The 20,211-nt window shown below is 45.6% G+C and overlaps 1 protein-coding gene across 1 annotated transcript in view; it reads left to right on the top strand.

Moving 5' to 3' along the window:
• The window catches only part of LOC137675745 (repulsive guidance molecule B-like), an 84,338-nt gene that overhangs the window by 63,057 nt on the left and 1,070 nt on the right, over positions 1-20,211 (top strand).

Genomic DNA, 20,211 nt, shown 5'->3' with positions numbered 1-20,211 from the left:
GTTAAAGGCGGAGACTACGGAAATGATCTCCTGGAACTCATTATAATAAAGACCGCCTTCTCGGGGGAAGTCATGAATATGTATAGGCGTCCTTGAAATTATGATGAATATGTAACACTTTGCCACATAAATACAAGCTGAATTACCACGCACGGTGCGCACGGCTTTGGTGGGACTACCCCCCGTGCTGCCCAGCGCTGAATAAACATACCTACTTTACAACCCTGCCGGTTGTGGAGTCTGTTTTCCGCACGTCAACACCAAACTGTGTGGGAGTGTCGATCTGCTGGAGGGTAGGAAGGCCCTACAGAGGGATCTGGACAGGTTAGATAGATGGGCCGAGACCAACGGCATGAGGTTCAACAAGAACAAGTGCCGGGTCTTACACTTTGGCCACAACAACCCCATGCAGCGTTACAGGCTGGGGGAAGAGCGATTAGAAAGCGGCCTGGCGGAAAGAGACCTGGGGGTGCTGATCGACAGCCAGCTAAACATGAGCCAGCAGTGTGCCCAGGTGGCCAAGAAGGCCAATGGCATCCTGGCCTCTATTAGGAATGGTGTAGCCAGCCGGTCTAGGGAATTGATTGTCCCTCTGAACTCGGCACTGGTGAGGCCGCACCTTGAATACTGTGTCCAGTTCTGGGCCCCGCACTTCAAGAAAGATGTTGAGGTGTTGGAGCGAGTCCAGAGGAGGGCGACCAAGCTGGTGAAGGGTCTGGAGCGTCTGACCTATGAGGAACGGCTGAGGGAGCTGGGGTTGTTTAGCCTGGAGAAGAGGAGGCTCAGAGGTGACCTTATTGCAGTCTACAACTACCTGAAGGGAGGTTGTAGTGAAGTGGGAGTTGGCCTCTTCTCCCACGCAACTAGCGATAGGACAAGAGGACATAGCCTCAAGCTTCACCAGGGGAGGTTCAGGTTGGACATTAGGAAGAATTTCTTTTCAGAAAGGGTTATTAGACATTGGAATGGGCTGCCCAGGGAGGTGGTGGAGTCACCATCTCTGGATGTGTTTAAGAAAAGACTGGACATGGCACAGTGCCATGGTCTAGTTGACATGGTGGTGTCAGGGCAATGGTTGGACTCGATGATCCCAGAGGTCTCTTCCAACCTGGTTGATTCTGTGATTCTGTGATTCTGTAATGTCAGGTGTCAGGTTGACTGTTCTACGTCGCTTGCGTGGTCCCTGTACTTTCAGCATCTGCATTTCTGGTACCGGTTCTGGTTGTGGTTTCTTCATGGTATAGCTTCATGCATCTCGCAGGTAGCCAACGAGGACCTGTTGGGAGTAAAACACAAGCATATCCCCTCCCCCATGTCAACAATTCTACTGGTCCACGCCAATCAGTTGGGCCTGGCAGATCTTTATACCAAACCTTAGGATTTTGTGTAAAGGGAACTTTACCCTGAAAATGTCGTTCCACTGCCGTGGTATCTAATTGAGAAGATGACCGATTTAGAAAATTTAAAGTGAACACAGCCATATCTAATTGTTCTTGAGGAGTTGTGGCTACACTCCCCCTTTTTTGTTTTTGTAACATATGTTTCAAGTTTTGATGTGTCCGTTCAATTATGGCTTGTCCGGTGGGGGTGTGCGGGATACCTGTAACGTGAGACACACCCCACTGTTGTAGGAATAAGGCTGCTGCTTGAGATACATATGCGGGTCCATTGTCTGGTTTTATTTGTTTGGGGAGGCCCATAAGTGCAAAGCACCTTGTCCAATGTTTCTTAACGTTCTGAGTCCGTTCCCCTGTAGCTGCAGAAGCAACAACATAACCAGAAAAGGTATCCACAGTAACATGAACATACTTTTGCCTGCCAAAAGGTGGATAATGTGTAACATCTGTTTGCCAAATTTCATTAGCCTTCAGTCCCCTGACATTTACACCATCATGATAAGTTGCAGTATTATATAATTGACAGTCGTTACATGCCCGAATAATATCGCGAGCCTGCGTTTTTGTGAGAGCAAATTCTTTCTGTAAACTGCGAGCATTTTGATGGAAAAAGGAGTGAGATAATTGTGCATGTTGAAATCGTTGAGTAAGGGAGGATGATGTTATGGGCAAAACAGTGTACTTATCAGCTACCGCATTCCCTTCTACCAGAGGTCCTGGCAAGCGAGTGTGAGACCGAATATGAACAATAAAGCAAGGATGCTGTTGTTGCTGAAGCAGAGTTGCAATAGCAAGGAAAAGTTTATACAGCTCTTGATTGCTAATTTCTTTGATAAATGCAGCTTCTAAGCGGTTAATAGCGCCAACAGCATATAGTGAATCTGATACAATATTAATAGGTTCGCTTGCAAACAATGTCAAAGCAAAATGTATTGCAGACAATTCAACAATCTGAGTGGACGCTTCCACAGTAATTGATGTGTGTTGCCATTGTGCCTTTTCTTTCCAGGCCACTCCTGAGCCGTCTGTAAAAACCATTTTTGCATTTGGTATAGGGTGAGGCACCATCACTCTCTGTGGTTGTAAACAGAGGGAAGGTAAGGCTTGCAAGATTTTATTCTGTGGCAAAGTAAAATGGGTATCATTCAAATAATCAGCCAGAGCAGCCTGAAATTCAAGGCTGTCCCTCATCAGAGTAATGTGCATTTCCTTATGAAAGGGTAGGTAAATAATGCCAGGGTCTCAGCCTGTCAGCTGCTGTATCCTGAACCGTCCTTTCTGAATCACCATAATGACCATCTCCAAAGGGGTCATAATTGTTTTTGTAAAGGTGTGTGATAAGAAAATCCATTCCAGGGCAACTAATTGCTGTGATTCTGTCAATTGAGCAAATAGCCCATAAGGCTGGAATATCGTGTGAATTACAAAAAATAAAAGAGGCAAATGTAAGATTATACGTCCTGCTTGGGAAGTTGTAAGTGTAGGTAGATTAGGGTACGGCGACCGGAAAATCTCGGGCTGTAACGGAAGGTAGGCGTGGCGAAAGGAGCAGGATGTGCAAGTATCGCTCGAGTTCGTACGGGACAAGACGACTATATAAGGCTGTTGCGCAGTTAAATAAACGCCATTTGTTGCATCCTCACATTGGTGTCAGTGCTCAATGGCCCTGGGGTGCGGATAGCCTCAGGCCAGCCAGCAACCGAACGGAGCTTGCCGCAGACAAGCGGCAACAGTAAGTTTTTGAATTACCAATGCCAATTCCTGTTTTGCTTTGTCAGAAAGGATTTGAGGCGAAGTTAAATCTGAATTCCCCCTTCAAGGTGTTAAACACGGTACTTAACTCTTCAGTAGAAATACCCAGCACAGGACGAATCCAATTAATTGTCCCTAGTAGTTTCTGCAAATCATTTAATGTATAGAGAGTGTTTACCAAACAAAGTTGTTGTGGTCATAAGGTTCTGGTAAACAGTACCCATCCCAAATACTTCCAGGGCGGTTCTGTCTGTATTTTTTCTGGGGAAATATGAAGCCCAAATTGTTGTAAAGAGTCTTTTAGATGATTTAGAGTTTTCATCAGTTCTGTCTGTGTCAAAGCTGCAATGAGAATGTCATCCATATAATGGTAAATAAGAGACTGTTTAAAAATACTTCGAGTCGGCTCTATTGCAGCAGAGACCACTAACTGACAAATTGTGGGACTGTTCATCATGCCCTGTGGGAGAACCGTCCATTGGTACCTTTTCATAGGTGCCTGATTATTAATGGAAGGTACAGAGAAAGCAAAATGTGGCTGATCGTCAGGATGGAGAGGTATAGTAAAAAAGCAGTCCTTCAAATCAATTATATATAACTGCCAGTCAGAAGGGATCATTGCTGGACTGGGTGTACCTGGCTGTAAAGCTCCCATAGGCTGCATTACTGCATTGACAGCTCTAAGATCCTGCAATAATCGCCATTTGCCAGATTTCTTTGGTATCACAAATACAGGGGTATTCCAAGGGCTAGTTGAGGGTACGATATGTCCAGCCCTTAATTGTTCATTTACTAATTCCTCTGCCCGTTTTTGTTTCTCCCCGTTAAGGGGCCACTGATTTACCCAAACCGGTTTTGTTGTTAGCCAAGTCAGTTTGAGCCGGGGTGAGAGATCAGTGACCCTTGGGTTAAATGCGCCATCATAGCTGACAATACAATTCCCCACTGAGCTAAAAGATCACGTCCCCACAATGTAAAAGGAACTGAAAGAACAAAAGGAACTAAGGTTGCTGATTTTCCTTCAGGGCCCACCACACGCATAGTAGGTGCACTTTGCAATGGAATTTGCAACCCTCCTACTCCATTCACAGCAGCAGCTACTTGTTTAAGAGGCCAATCTGACGGCCAGTCATTTTTGCTGATGATGGACACATCTGCTCCAGTATCTAACAGACCTGTGAATAACCGTCCATCAATTTTTATTGTGAGCATAGGCTGATCATTAGTTACCTTTTGATTCCACAGCACCTGTGGCGTATTAGTAATGCCAAATCCTCCTGTGCTGCATGGATGTGGATTAGCCGTCGGCACAGTATATGGTATCAATAGCAACTGCGCCACACACTGGCCTTCAGGTATAAAACAGAGTGGTTCTGATGTCCATAACATGATTTTAATTTGGCCCATATAATCTGAATCAATAACTCCTGGTATGACAAATATATTTTGCTTTCCCACAGAAGAAAGCCCAAAAATCAATCCTACCAGTCCAGAAGGGAGAGGCCCATATACATTGGTATCTATGATCTTAGTCCTTTTATCATTCCATTCTGTATCAGTGGCTGAGGCCAGATCCAACCCGGCGCTGCCGGCTGTGCTGGCAATGAGTTCTGAGACTGTCCGTTTATCGGATTCTTGGACTGAGCATGTGTACAACAGACCCTGTTGTATTGGGGGGCACCAGGCCTCACGCCCCTCCTCCAGTTTCCCTGCATGGGGTTTCCATCCTTATCAAACCTTGATCGACACTGATTGCTCCAATGATAGCCCTTTTCACACTTAGGACATAATCCTCTGGGTGTTCTGGGTCTGTTTGATCCTTTCTGCTCATCTTTTTTCTTTACTGTCAGCTTTGGGCAGTTCTTTCTCATATGCCCCATTTGATTACACTCAAAACATTTCATTTCTGCTCGTCCCACAATGAGTTACTGAGCCAAGGCACTTGCAAGTAAAGTAGCCCTATGCTCTTCAGAACCCATGTTCTGACAGGCTTTAATAAATTCTGCTATACTTCTGTAAGAGTTTCTTAGAGGGGCCAAAATTTTTTGACAATCTGCATTTGCATTTTCATAAGCCAATTGTAATAACAGCGTTTCTACTGCATTTTCATCATCAATCTGCCTGCTCAATGCTGTTTGTTAAACGATCAATAAATGTAACATAGGGTTCTTGAGCTCCTTGCCTGACTGCCGCAAAAGAGGGCTGGCATTTCCCTGCCTCCAGAACGCGTTTCAGGCACTTTAAAGCCAATGCAGAGATCTGTTGTAAACGCTGCCGAGGTAGCCGTGCCTGTACCTCTGGTGTCGCATACTGATTAATTCCCAAATATTCTTGCCTATTTTCCAAAGTGTCTGCAGAAGCAGCCTCCTGGTACTCTGCCAGCCACACTGAATATTGTGCAGGTGTTAAAATCATTCATAAAAAGTGACTTCCAATCATGTGGAGTCATAGTATAGGATTCCCCAATGACTGTTACTAAATTTGAAGTATAGTTACTGTGCAAACCATAGTCTCTCACCGCAGCCCGTATTCCTTAATCATTTCATAACTAAGGTAGTGATACTCAGGAGAATGATTTGGGCGATAGATTACCGGCATCGCTGTCAGCATGGCAAAATCTCCTTTACGAGTAGCTTCCTCTCTTCATTTTTCTGCCAGCGTTTTGTATTTTGTTACATGAGATTCTGATACCTTTTCAGCAAAGCCAAGAGGTGGCTCGGCAGACGCAGGATACGGAGGAGCTGTTGGTGTTAACTGTGCTCTGGCCGTAGCTGCTGCCGCTGCTGCTGCCGGCTGCGAGACCCCCGTTCTGAAGGGATGGCCGCAGCCGTTTCTTTTACTGATGTTAATGGTGGGTATAAATTGGACTGTATGTCTGAATCTGTGCAATCAATATCGTAAGGATCGTCTGATTCTCCGGAGACTGTTTCATATACAGGCTCCTGTTGCTCCTTCACATCCACCAAGGTGTTAATAGGAGTGGATGCCTGAGATTGCAAATACTCCTCTGCAGGCTGGAGTGCAGAGAGTGCTGTAAAAACAACCCTCCACGTTGCTTCTAAATCCTTTAGAATATCAGACTGCAACGTGTTCCGTTTTTATATTTCTACTCCCACTTTCGCCCAAATCTTTGCATCGTAAGTCCCTGATACAGGGAACCAGGTACAGTTGTCTTTGATCCATACTAATAACTGCACCAATTTCGCTAAATGGACCTTATAGCCCTGTTCGCGTAATATACGCTGTAATACCTCAGTGTAGAGCTTATGCTCTTGGGAACTAGCCTGTCCCATGTTTATTGCAATCGCGGAACTCACTGATCCTGGGGACTCTCCGGTCCTGGGGACTCGCTCTCCGGTCCTGAGGATTCTCCGATCCTGGGGACTCTCCGGTCCTGGCACGCGCTAGCCCCTGACAATCGTTCGATCAGAGTCGCCGCCGCTTCGTTAATCTTCAGCCTTGTTCGGGCGCCATTTGCGGTGGGCGGCAAGGAAGGCACGGACTCTGAGATCCAGGATGCAAGGGCCTGAAGACGAAAGGCCTAAGGCTCCTTTATTGTTATTCTACTACCCTATTTAACTGCTACAATGCAGGAGCCAGACTAGGCAGTTCAAGATAACATCAACATTCACATGCTAAGCACTCATCACCCATTCTGGGAAGAGCCACAGTGTACTGGGCTCAAAACATCAACAACCATTCCCTGTTTTCAGCTCTGTGTTCAGAAATGACCTTCAACACGTTTACTTCTTTCATGCCTCAAAAAGCCCTGTGAACTGGTCTCGGCTCCTTTATCTTAGAAGCAAGCAAAAACTATTCTCAATGCAGTGTTCCCAAGCAAATCTTATGCTCCCCAAGTAAAGCACAGCTGTTTGCAGGCCGAGGGTCTTCCACATGCCCCCTCCCTGGCAGTGTTTAAGGCCAGATTGGATGAGGCTTTGAGCAACCTGGTCTAGTGGAAAGGTGTCCCTGCCCATGGCAGGGGGGTTCGAACTAGATGATCTTTAAGGTCCCTTCCAACCCAAACCATTCTATGATTCTATGACCATGTCCAGACGGCTTTTGAATATCTCCAAGGAGGGAAACTCCACCACCTCTCTGGACAACCTGTTCCAGTGCTTAGTCACCCTCATGGTCAAAAAAAATTTTCCTGATGTTCAAATGGAACCTCCTGTGTTTTAGTTTGTGCCCACTGCCCCTCATCCTGTCACTGGTCACCACTGAAAAGAGCCTGGATCCATCCTCTTTGCACCCTCCCTTCAGGTATTTATATACATTAATGAGATTTACCCCCCCCAGAGCCTTTTCTTCTCCATCCCAGCTCTCTCAGCTTTTCTTCATAGGAGAGGTGCTCCAGTCCCTTCATCTTAAGTGGCCCTTCATTGGACTCTCTCTAGCAGTGCCATCAGTCTCTTGTACTGGGGAGTCCAGAACTGGACACAGTATTCCAGGTATGGCCTCACCAGCACTGAATAAAGGGAAAGGATCACCTCCCTCAACCTGTGGGTAATACTTTGCCTAATGCAGCCCAGGATACCATTAAACTTTTTTGTGGCAAGGCCACATTGTCGACTCATGTTCAGTTTTATGTCCACCAAGACCCCCAGGGCCTTTTCTGTAAAGCTGCTTTCCAGCTGGTCATCCCCCCCCCCCGTGTATATTGGTGTCTGGGCTTATTCCTCTCCAGGTGCAGGACTTGGAACTTCCACTTGATGAAGTTCATGAAGTTCCTGTCAGCCCATTTCTCCAGCCTGTTGAGGTCCCTCTGGATGGCAGCACAACCCTCTGGCCTATCAGCCACTCCTCCTCATTTGGTGTTATCTGCAAACTTGCTGAGGGTACACTCTGCCCCATCATCCAGATCATTAATGAAGATGTTGAACAGGATCAGACACAGTATCAACCCCTGGGGTACACTGCTAGTTACTGGCCTCCAACTAGACTTTGCACCGCTGATCACCACCCTCTGGGCCCGGCTGTTCAGCCAATTTTCAACCCACCTCACTGTCTGCTTGTCCAGCCCATACATCAACAGTTTGTCCATGAGGATCTTATGGGAGAGTGTCAAAGGCCTTTCTTAAGTCCAGTTAGACAATATCCACTGCTCTCCCCTCATCTACCAGGCCAGTCATTTCATCATAGAAGTTTATCAAGTTGGTCAAGCATGACTGATTATTTTCTTGTTCTTTATGTGCCTGGAAATGGTTCCCAGGATTAGCTGCTCCATCACCTTCCCAGGGATCAAGGTGAGGCTGACTGGCCTGTAGTTCCTTGGGCCCCCCTTCTTGCCCTTCTTGAAGATGGGGGTGACATTTGCTTCCCTCCTGTCTTTGGGCACTTCTCCCAGTTGTCATGATCTTTGAAAGGTTATTGAGAGTGGCCTCGCAATGAGATCAGACAGCTCCCTCAGCACTTGTGGGTGTATCCCATAAGGGCTTACGTATGTCCAGTTTGCTTAAGTATTCCCTGACCTGATCCTCTTCCATCAAGGGTATGTCTTCCTTGCTCCAGATTTTCCAACTGGTCTTTGAGACCTGGGATTCCTGAAGGCTGGTCTTGCTAGTAAAAACTGAGGCTAAGGCGGCATTCAGTACCTCAGCCTTTTCCATGTCCTGTGTCACCAGGTCCCTCATCTCATTGAGCAATGGGCCCATGTTTTCCCTACTCTTCCTTTTGTCTTCTGTGTACTTGTAGAAGTCCTTCTTTTTGTCTTTGATATCCCTGGACAGATTAAATTCCATGTGGAATTCCTAACTTCATCCCTGCATGCTTGGACAATGTCTCTTTATTCTTCCCAGGTTACCCCTCCTTGCTTCCACCCTCTGTATACTTCCTTTTTGTGTTTGAGTTTTTCCAGGTTCTCCTTGTTCATCCATGCAGGTCTCCTGGCACTTTTCCCTGACTTCTTGGTCATTGGGATGGAATTCTCTTGAGCTTGGAGGAGGTGATCCTCAAATATTAACCAGATTTCTTGGGCCCCTCTTCCCTCCAGGGCCTTATCCCATGGGACTCTTCCAAGCAGATCCCTGAAGAGGCCAGAGTCGGCTCTCCTCAAGTCCAGGGTTGTGAGCTTGCTTTTTACCCTCCTCCCTCTTTCCCCTCAGGATCCTGAACTCTAGCATCTCATGATCACTGCAGCCAAGGCTGCCTTTGACCTTCACATCCCCAACAAACCTCTCCTTGTTGGTCAGTAGGAGGTCCAGCAGAGCACCTCTCCTCATTGGCTTCTCTATCACTTGGGTGAGGAAGTTGTCGTTGATGCTCTCCAGGAACCTCCTGGATTGCTTATGCCCTGCTGTGTTGTCCCTCCTACTGATATTGGAGTGGTTGAATTCCCCTGTGAGGACCAGGGCCTGTGAATGTGAGACTGTTCCTATCTGTTTGTAGAGGGCCTCATCCGCTTGTTCTTCCTGGTCGGGTGGCCTATAGCAGACACCCTAGAATGTCACCTTTGTCTGTCCTCTAATCCTAACCCATAAGCTCTCAGTTGGCTCCTCATCCATCCCCAGGCAGGGCTCCATGCATTCTCTCACATAAAAGGGCAACTCCCCCTCCTCGTCTTCCTGGACTGTCATTCCTAAAGAGCCTGTATCTGTGCATTGCAACACTCCAGTCACGGGAGCCATCCCACCATGTCTCCGTGATCCCAACAAGATCATAGCCCTGCAACTGCACGTGGATCACTTAACTCATCATGTTTATTCCCTATGCTATAGGCACTTCAGAGAGGCACCCCAACATGTTGAGTTCCTAGAGAGGGTTTTGGCGATTTCTCCATAATGGTGCCTTGTAGGCACTTCCTTTCTTACATGCAGGTGCTGGAGGTGACCCTTTTTGTTGACTTTGTGATCCCTTCCTGTTACCAAAAAATAGTAACCAAGAAAACTCTCTAAACCAAATGATAGTTTAGAAAGCCGACATTGGTTTATTGCAGCGCTGGTTGCATGGGGGAATCTCTCCTCCTAGCATGCACACTGAGGGACAAAAGCACACTTATTATATACATTATAAAAAAATGAATATTCATACAATTTCTGAGAAAAGCCCATCTATTCTAGGAAACCTTATGCATATGCTAATATATTGCAAAACTGACTTTGCGCAAGCATACTAAATTGGGGAAGGGTCTCTGGTGGTCTCTAGTGGTCATGATCCCCCATAGTTGTGCTGTCCGCTGTATGACCCCGCTTCTGCACAAGCGTGGTTGATGCCTTTATGTTGCAAAGATGTTGCACGTGTAGGTTGGCCCCAAGGAAAAGATACTGTTCTGTCTCTGCAGGATTTATCTCTTCCTGGGCCAGAGTTGTAGGCCAGAGTTGTAAATCAAGTCATTTAAGATACAACAAAGGTATTGTTCGCGGGCTTGTTTATCTTTGGCAGGCAGACTTGCTTATGGACCCTTCTACAGCTCTTCACTCGTAATTAGTGAGGAATTTAGCAGTGACCTTGGTTTCTCTAAGAATAAATACAGCAAGAGCCTTTCTGCATAACATTCCTACTGGTACCTCAGTGATAACTATAACTTCGAGCATTATCAATCCTAGAAGCAGACACTGTCTACAAAACATGCAGTTAGTTTCAGAAAGTGCAGTTACTTAGAAGAAACTTAGCTGAAAGTAAAAATCACTGAAAGGAAAATCATTTAAGTCTTTGGTATCATTCCCATCACACCACCCCATGCACTTTGCTCAGCGATCCTGTCCATCGCTCCCTCACAGGATTGCTGATTACTCTCTCCCTCCCCAGTCTTTTAGAAACTTCATTGGGCAGCTTCAGAAGTTGTGTGTTCAGTAACACCATCTTTGAAAGGGGGAGTAAGATGGGGTTTAAGTAATCTTTATGCTTGGCAGACTCAGTGAAGATGATGTTATTGGCATCTTTCTCTCTTTAGGAATGGAAAGATTTGGACCAAAATGAAATGTTTAAGTGCAGCTTGAATGTGTGGGTTTTGTTTGGTTTTTGTTTTTTTTTTTTTTTCTTTAGTAACCTTAATGTAACTGAGATTAGTATATATAGTATACCCTGAGTTAAGTCTCTGCAACAGTCTTATTTTGGTCCTTTAGGCTTCCTCATTTGCAATAATTTAAGTGGTCTGTATGTGCCCAGAGTACAAGGCTCAGACACTGATATTTTTAAAAAGCTTTTTCCTTGACTGAAGGTGTTCTGGTATTTGGGTTTTTCTTACCTAGGTTTAGAAAGGGCAGCTAGTTTCTAGTATGTAAACAGTGACATGTAAGCAGCTGTGTGGATGTTTTTACAATCCAGCCAGATTATAGAATCATAGAATAGAATCATAGAATAGTTTGGGTTGAAAGGGACCTTTAAAGGTCATCTAGTCCAACCCCCCTGCAATGAGCAGGGACATCTTCAACTAGACCAGGTTGCTCAGAGCCCTATCCAACCTGACCTTGAGTGTTTCCAGGGATGGGGCATCTACCACCTCTCTGGGCAACCTGTGCCAGTGTTTCACCACCCTCATTGTAAAGAATTTCTTCCTTATATCTAGTCTAAATCTACCCTCTTTTAGTTTAAAACCATTACCCCTTGTCCTATTGCTACAGGCCCTATTAAAAAGTCTGTCCCCATCTTTCTTATAAGCCTCCTTTAAGAAAGTAGAGAAAGTACTATACGTAGGTGTACACATATAACACACAGTAAACTTGTTTGGAAGGGCAAAAAGCATTCCATAGTGTAAATGGTTGCCTTGGAAATTTAAACAGAGAAAACTCTGCAGCAAAATTGCTTTATCTCCCTTTTGTCCTGGTTTGGCCCAAACCAGGCCAATTAGTCTTAGAGAAACCAAGGTCACTGCTAAATTCCTCACTGCTTATGAGTGAAGAGCCGAAGGGGGGTCGCATCTGCAGGGAAGAGCGGACAGGGCAGGTAACCCAAGATTGACCAACAAGGTATTCCATCCCATACATGTCATTCTCACTTTCCTATTTATCACTAACCCACTGCCTCCTGGAGGTGGGGCCCAGGAGGGAGGGGCCCTCCTGTCTTCCACTGATTGGTACCAGCTTTGCCAATTCTCCAGTTAAAAGCCTGCAGGTGTGATGGCAGGGGGAGCTACTGCATTTTCCCCCTCTGCCTGTGCTGGGGGGGGGGGGGGAGTAACTCTGCCTGAGGAGGATTTCTAAGCTCTCGATCTTGGTTTTGTATATATTTGTATATATTTGATTATTTCTATTATTCTTATTATACTTTTTTTTTATTATTATAGTTTATTAAAACTGTTTTAACTTTCCAACCCATAAGTCTCTCTCCCTTTTCCCTTTCCCTTGGGGGGGGGGGGGGGGGGGGGGGGGAGAGGGTTAACAGAGAGCATCTACCACAGGTTTAATAGCCAGCCCAGCTTTAAACCGTGGCAGATTTATTGGTGCCCAATGTGGGGCTTGAGAGAAGCTCCAACAGGTTGCTCTGATAAGTTGAATCCTGGCTCTGGTGGGAGGAGACCTGGAGAGCTCAGCTGAGAGAGTATGAGATTTCTTCCTTTGAGATTTATGAGGGGTTGGAAATTAAAACAGATAGTGAAGATGGTGATGTCATTTTTGAATGCTGTGTTATTTAATCTTTTTATGGAGTTTCTTTCACAGTTGAGTATTGCAATGATGCCTTACCTGCCGTGGGCACTGTGTTATTGCTTGTTTCTTATGAATGTTTACATGCAGTTTAGCAGTGGGCGCTGGTCGAAATGTATTGTTTTGGTATGGGGTTTGATACTGATTTATGCTGTGATAAACTGGGCAGTTCCTATTCCGATCTCTTATCTCTATGACACAATGATGGGCAGCTTTAATGGTGAATCAGTAGCAGCAACTTCATCTGCACGCTCCAGGTGTCCTTTAGCTGATTGTGTTAATGATTACACTTCCAGTTTTACTTTGGGAAATAGTACCTTCTCCTTTTCTGCCAAGCGGATTCCACTAGATTTTGTGAAATTAGGATGGTGCTGCCTAGGTGGCATGTTTTTATTTTTGGTTGTCCTGAATGTGTTTCTGATGTGGGATAAGATTAAATATTGGTGCAGGGACAGTTGTAGGTGTTATGCAGCCACCTCAGATCCTACAGTGTGTACTGCTGCTACAGCCACTAAACCCACTGAAACCTCGGCATCCTGTACCACAGCTGCTACACCCCCCAAGATGGCCACTGCAGCTACTCAGACCCCAGCATCTATCGAATCTGTACCAATTGCTCCTGTAACCAGGAAGAAATACTGAAAGAAATCAGCTTGTGAAGAGAAGGATGATGACTCAGAGCCTTCTAAGGCAGAGCCATCATATGACCCAGGTGAGGGCCCTTCTCAGGCAGAGTTAGGGCCTGACACAGGTGGGGGTTTCCTCAATCGTCCTTTTAAAGCAGACCCATCACAGAAGAAAGGTCCTTCTAAAGCAGAACTATCACAAGAGGAGGACTCGGATGTAGAGATAACCTACCACTCCTTATCCCTGAAGGACCTGAGAAATATAAGGAAAGACTTCAGCCGTTATGACGGTGAACCTATTATTACCTGGTTGCTCTGATGCTGGGATAATGGGGCAGATAGCATGCAATTAGATGGCAGAGAAGCCAGACAGTTGGGATCCCTGTCCAGAGATGGTGGTATTGATAAGGCGCTCGCAAGAAAGTCAAACACTATCAGTCTCTGGAGGCGACTCTTGTCAGCTGTAAAGAGCAGGTATCCCTATAAAGATGATGTTCTGAGCCACCTGAGCAAATGGACCACTATAGAAAAAGGTATTAACTACCTTAGACAACTAGCTGTGCAAGAGATCATTTATAGACACCCACGGGAAGCTGTAGATCCTGATGAAGTGGAATGCAACCGATCCATGTTCCGGAAGGTTGTGAAGAATGCTCCACCGACATATACCCATACATTGTCAATATTAGTATGGGGAGAAGATGATATGGCACGTTCTACTGTGGGCGAAATGGCTAACTGTATGCGACAGTATGAAGATAGTATTTCTTCCCCACTGCAGGCACGCATCTCAGCTGTGGAAAAACTGACTAAGGAAAACAAGGACTCATTTAAACAACTGTCAGACAAACTGTCCATGATGGAGAATAAACTTGACTCTCTACCTACACAGGTGCGCGTTGCAGCTGTTAGGAGAAAACGCCCTCCTACAGGACCAGCTCAAAGGAAATGGAACACGTCACGAGGTATCCTGTGGTTTGCCCTGCGTGGTTATGGGGAGGACATGAGCAGATGGCATGGACAACCTACCAGTACCCTACAGGCACGAGTATGTGAGTTGCAAGCTAAAAGAAATACCAGAGAGAATTTTTCTAGAAGGATGGCTTCTCCAGTTACCAGTGAGCAGGACCCCAGTCAGGGTAGATGGGCCTCAAATCCTTTTTTCCCAAGTGTGAATAGGAGAAATGAAGGTCCAGTCCCTGTGAGCAGCATGAATCCATTTCTTAATTAGGGGGGCCCTGCCTCCAGCCAGGTGGAGGAGAGGGACAACTGAGTTTATTGGACTGTGTGGATTCGATGGCCTGGCACATTAGAACCACAAAGGTATCGAGCCTTGGTAGACACCGGTGCACAGTGCACCCTAATGCCATCGGATCATAAAGGGGCAGAATCTATCAGTATTTCAGGAGTAACAGGAGGATCTCAAGTGTTATCTGTATTGGAGGCCAAAGTGAGCCTAACTGAAAATGAATGGAAAAAGCACCCCATTGTGACTGGCCCTGATGCTCCATGCATCCTTGGCATAGACTACCTGAGAGGGTATTTTAAGGATCCAAAAGGGTATAGATGGGCCTTTGGTATAGCAGCTGTAGAGACTGAGGACATTCAACAGCTGTTTACCTTGCCTGGCCTCTCAGAGGATCCTTCTGTTGTGGGGTTGCTGAAGGTCGAAGAACAACAGGTGCCAATTGCTACTGCCACGGTGCACCGACGACAATATCGCACCAATCGAGACTCCCTGATCCCCATTCATAAACTGATTAGACAATTGGAAAATCAAGGAGTGATTAGCAAGACTCGCTCACCCTTCAATAGTCTTATATGGCCAGTGCGAAAGTCTGATGGAGAATGGAGATTAACTGTGGACTATCGTGGCCTAAATGAAGTTACGCCACCTCTGAGTGCTGCTGTGCCAGACATGCTAGAACTTCAATACGAACTGGAGTCAAAGGCAGCCAAGTGGTACGCCACCATAGACATTGCTAATGCATTTTTCTCTATTCCCTTGGCACCAAAGTGCAGGCCACAGTTTGCTTTTACCTGGAGAGGTATCCAGTACACTTGGAATCGACTGCCCCAGGGGTGGAAACACAGTCTTACTATTTGCCATGGACTGATCCAGACTGCACTAGAAAAGGGTGGAGCTCCAGAACATTTGCAATACATTGATGACATCATTGTGTGGGGTGATACAGCAGCAGAAGTTTTTGACAAAGGGGAGAAAATAATCCAAATTCTTCTGCAAGCTGGTTTTGCCATAAAAAGAGGCAAGGTCAAGGGACCTGCCCGGGAGATCCAGTTTTTAGGGATTAAATGGCAAGATGGGCGTCGCCAGATCCCAATAGAGGTGATCAACAAAATAACAGCCATGTCCGCACCAACTAACAAAAAGGAAACACAAGCCTTCTTAGGCGTTGTGGGTTTCTGGAGAATGCATATTCCAGATTACAGCCAGATTGTACGCCCTCTTTATCAAGTGACCAGAAAGAAGAATGATTTTCAGTGGGGCCCTGAACAACAACAGGCTTTTGAACAGATTAAACAAGAGATTGTGCATGCAGTAGCCCTTGGACCAGTCTGTACGGGACAAGATGTTAAAAATCTGCTCTACACTGCAGCTGGGGACAATGGTCCTACCTGGAGCCTTGTGGGGTTCCCACGGGACAATGGTGGGAACGAGGTACTGAACGAGCTATGTCCAGGCATGTCCAGGGGGTGGTAATGGGGTGGTGATGAACTAGCCAATCATAATACAGAACAAGGGCCTTAGCTATGAGACCAACAAGATATGGGGGAAGTTGAGGACCTTGGATATGAGAAAAATAAGATATGGGGAAGCTGAAAAATAAGGAAGAATGCAGCACCTGCAAGATATAACTTTTTAGCATAAGCCAATCAGAACTAATATAGAGGTGTGTGAACAAAGCATACTAACCAATCATAATAGAAATGACATGTACACAGAGCGTGTACAAAAATAGAATAGTATAAATGTACCCTCAATAGAATAGTATAAATGTACCCTCAGATACGTAAATAAATGAGATCTGCTTAACGATCATATTGGTCTGCGTGCGGTGTCTCCGTGCCCTCTCGTGAACACTGATAGAGCCTCTGGCAGAAAGTACCAGGGGAGACTTGAGGTCGACCCCTAGGATTTCGGAGTTGAGGATACAAGGGCTCCGAGGCCAATTACACCCCAACTATAAAAGAGATACTGGCAGCATATGAAGGAGTTAGAGCTGCCTCAGAGGTAATTGGTACTGAAGCACAACTTCTCCTGGCACCTCGATTACCAGTACTAGGCTGGATGTTCAAGGGTAAGGTTCCCACTATCCACAATGAAACTGATGCTACATGGAGTAAATGGATTGCATTAATTACACAGAGGGCTCGAATAGGAAACCCTAATCGCCCAGGAATCTTAGAAGTGATCATGGACTGGCCAGAAGGCAAAGACTTCGGAATGCCACCAGAAAAGGAGGTGACACGTGCTGAAGAAGCCCCACCATATAATGAACTACCAGAGGATGAGAAGCAGTATGCCCTGTTCACCGATGGATCCTGCCGTCTTGTAGGAAAGCATCGGAAGTGGAAAGCTGCTGTATGGAGTCCTATATGACGAGTCACAGAAGCCACAGAAGGACAAGGTGAATCAAGTCAATTCACAGAGGTAAAAGCCATCCAGCTGGCTCTAGACATTGCTGAACGAGAAAAGTGGCCAAGGCTGTATCTTTATACTGACTCATGGATGGTAGCAAATGCCTTGTGGGGGTGGTTAAAACAGTGGAAGCGAAGCAACTGGCAGTGCAAAGGTAAACCTATTTGGGCCGCTGGATTGTGGCAAGATATTGCTGCTCGGCTAGAGAAACTAGTCGTGAAGGTACGTCACGTAGATGCTCACGTACCTAAAAGTCGGGCAACTGAGGAACATCGAAACAACCAACAAGCAGATCAAGCTGCTAAAGTGTTCCAAATAGACTTGGACTGGGAACATAAAGGTGAACTATTTTTAGCTCGGTGGGCTCATGACACTTCAGGTCATCAAGGGAGAGATGCAACATACAGATGGGCTCGTGACCGAGGGGTGGACTTAACCATGGACTCTATTGCACAGGTTATCCATGATTGTGAAACATGTGCCGCAATTAAGCAAGCCAAACGGTTAAAACCTTTGTGGTATGGGGGGCGGTGGTTGAAATATAAATATGGGGAGGCCTGGCAAATTGACTATATCACACTCCCTCAAACCCGCCAGGGTAAACGTTATGTGCTTACCATGGTGGAGGCGACCACCGGATGGTTGGAAACATACTCTGTGCCCCATGCCACTGCCCGGAACACTATTCTGGGCCTTGAAAAGCAAATCTTGTGGCGACATGGCACGCCAGAGAGAATTGAGTCAGACAATGGTACTCATTTCAAAAACAGTCTCATAGATAACTGGGCCAAAGAGCATGGCATCGAATGGGTATATCATATCCCCTATCATGCACCAGCCTCTGGGAAAATTGAACGGTACAATGGGCTTTTAAAAACTACCCTGAAAGCAATGGGGGGTGGAACCTTTAAAAACTGGGATAAGCATCTGGCACAAGCTACCTGGTTAGTTAACACCAGGGGATCTATCAATCGAGCTGGCCCTGCTCAGTCAGACCTTCTACATACAGTAGAAGGGGATAAAGTCCCTGTGGTGCATAAAAGGAATCTGTTGGGAAAAACTGTCTGGATTCTTCCTGCAACGGGCAAAGGTAAACCCATTCGTGGGATTGTTTTTGCTGAGGGACCTGGATGTACTTGGTGGGTGATGTTGCAAGATGGTGAAGTCCGATGTGTCCCTGAAGGTGATCTGATCTTGGGTGAGACTACTTAAGTCTGAACTGTATGTTGTTACTGCATAACTGTCTTTCAGGTTGAAGCAGTGGTGATGAGACTGGAGCTAGCTTCATCAAGTGGCGTCCAGTAACCTCCTCGAGACTGACATCTTTAACCTGCAACCCGTGGGCACGAACCATGACAAAAGAGAGACTGCTAGCCAGAGAGACTGCTGAGAGACTGTTAGCCAGATGGAAACCCACAATCCTGAACCAAATGAACTTGATGAACTTTTTGCATAAAGATGAATCATAAACTAGTGATATGTATATATATATTTGAAAATGAAAAGGTAGTGGTGATCCGAGTATGACGTGAATGGTATGGAATAAGGGGTGGAATGTCCTGGTTTGGCCCAAACCAGGCCAATTAGTCTTAGAGAAACCGAGGTCACTGCTAAATTCCTCACTGCTTATGAGTGAAGAGCCGAAGGGGGGTTGCACCTGCAGGGAGGAGCAGACAGGGCAGGTGACCCAAGATTGACCAACAAGGTATTCCATCCCATACATGTCATTCTCACTTTCCTATTTATCACTAACCCACTGCCTCCTGGAGGTGGGGCCCAGGAGGGAGGGGCCCTCCTGTCTCCCACTGATTGGTACCAGCTTTGCCAATTCTCCAGTTAAAAGCCTGCAGGTGTGATGGCAGAGGGAGCTACTGCATTTTCCCCTCTGCCTGTGCTGGGGGGAGCAACTCTGCCTGAGGAGGATTTCCAAGCTCTCCATCTTGGTTTTGTATATATTTGTATATATTTGATTATTTCTCTTATTCTTATTATACTCTTTTTCATTACTATAGTTTATTAAAACTGTTTTAATTTTCCAACCCATAAGTCTCTCTCCCTTTTCCCTTTCCCTTAGGGTGGGGGGGGGGGGAGAGGGTTAACAGAGCATCTACCACAGGTTTAATAGCCAGCCCAGCTTTAAACCGTGACACCTTTTCAGTGAAGTGTTAAGTATCTGTCACTACTAGGGTGTTGGACTGAGGTAGGAGCAGATCTGATCTCTGGTTTTACTGGTCTGGCCTGTCGATTAGATCGGGGTGACAGGACAGAAAATGCAACATCCAAACTTAATGTCTTGACCCACAATGTTTAAATATGGATCTGTGACCTTGGCAAGTCTTAATGGTCTCTTTGATTCCCTGTTGGGAGCATCCTTGCAAGGTACATAGAGGCCTTCATTCACTTAATAGTCATTCAGCCCTCATTCAGTGTGCAACAGTCTTGCAGATCTTGCCTAGAGTGAAGGTCTCTGTTCTCCCTCTTTGTCTCTGAAACTGTATGTATTTTCTTTTTTTCAGAGAAAGGAATTCTGGAGAGAATTCTGGTGGTTGCTCTTATTGCTTCCTGTTAAGTCTTGTCAGGTCCCTTACTTAACTGTTATATCAAGTAGCCAGTTCTGTGTCTCATTAAAACAGTCTCTATTGTCAACTGCAGGCTTGTTCAGGTGGGACTAAGAAGGGCAAGGTTTTACTCAGATTGTCTGTAATCCAGCTGTTAAACCTCTAGCTCTTATTTCAAAGCAGAGGGGCAAGAAACAAAAGCTGTTGTGCAGAAGTGTGCTGGTTAACTGAAATTAAAACACGTGGAGTTGCTATGAACTAGTTTTTAAGGGAAATTGTCATGTTAGTTTGAAAATATCTTCTAATGTGATTTAGAGTACTCTGAATCTTATATCAGAGTGTTTAAATAATAGACTAAGCCTTGATTTAGTCAGTCAAGGATGAAAGCGATGATTAGAAGCTCTATTTCCAGTGCAAAATACCCTTTGACCTTTTCAATAAGTTACAATTTCCTCCCCTCTGAAACTGGAAAGGAAGAAGCATCTCTGTTTATAATATTTATATGCAACTCTTCATTATACTTTTTATTTTGGAAAAAGTCACTAGACACCTCAAACTCAGTCTGCCAAATAGCCTAACTATTTCCAGAGGATCAGAGGACCTACTGTTTCTATCAATCATGGCTTATTCAATAAG

Source organism: Nyctibius grandis, chromosome W (genome assembly GCF_013368605.1).
Source record: "Nyctibius grandis isolate bNycGra1 chromosome W, bNycGra1.pri, whole genome shotgun sequence".
Classification (NCBI taxonomy): domain Eukaryota; kingdom Metazoa; phylum Chordata; class Aves; order Nyctibiiformes; family Nyctibiidae; genus Nyctibius; species Nyctibius grandis.
This window is presented reverse-complemented; position numbering and strand designations above follow the sequence as displayed.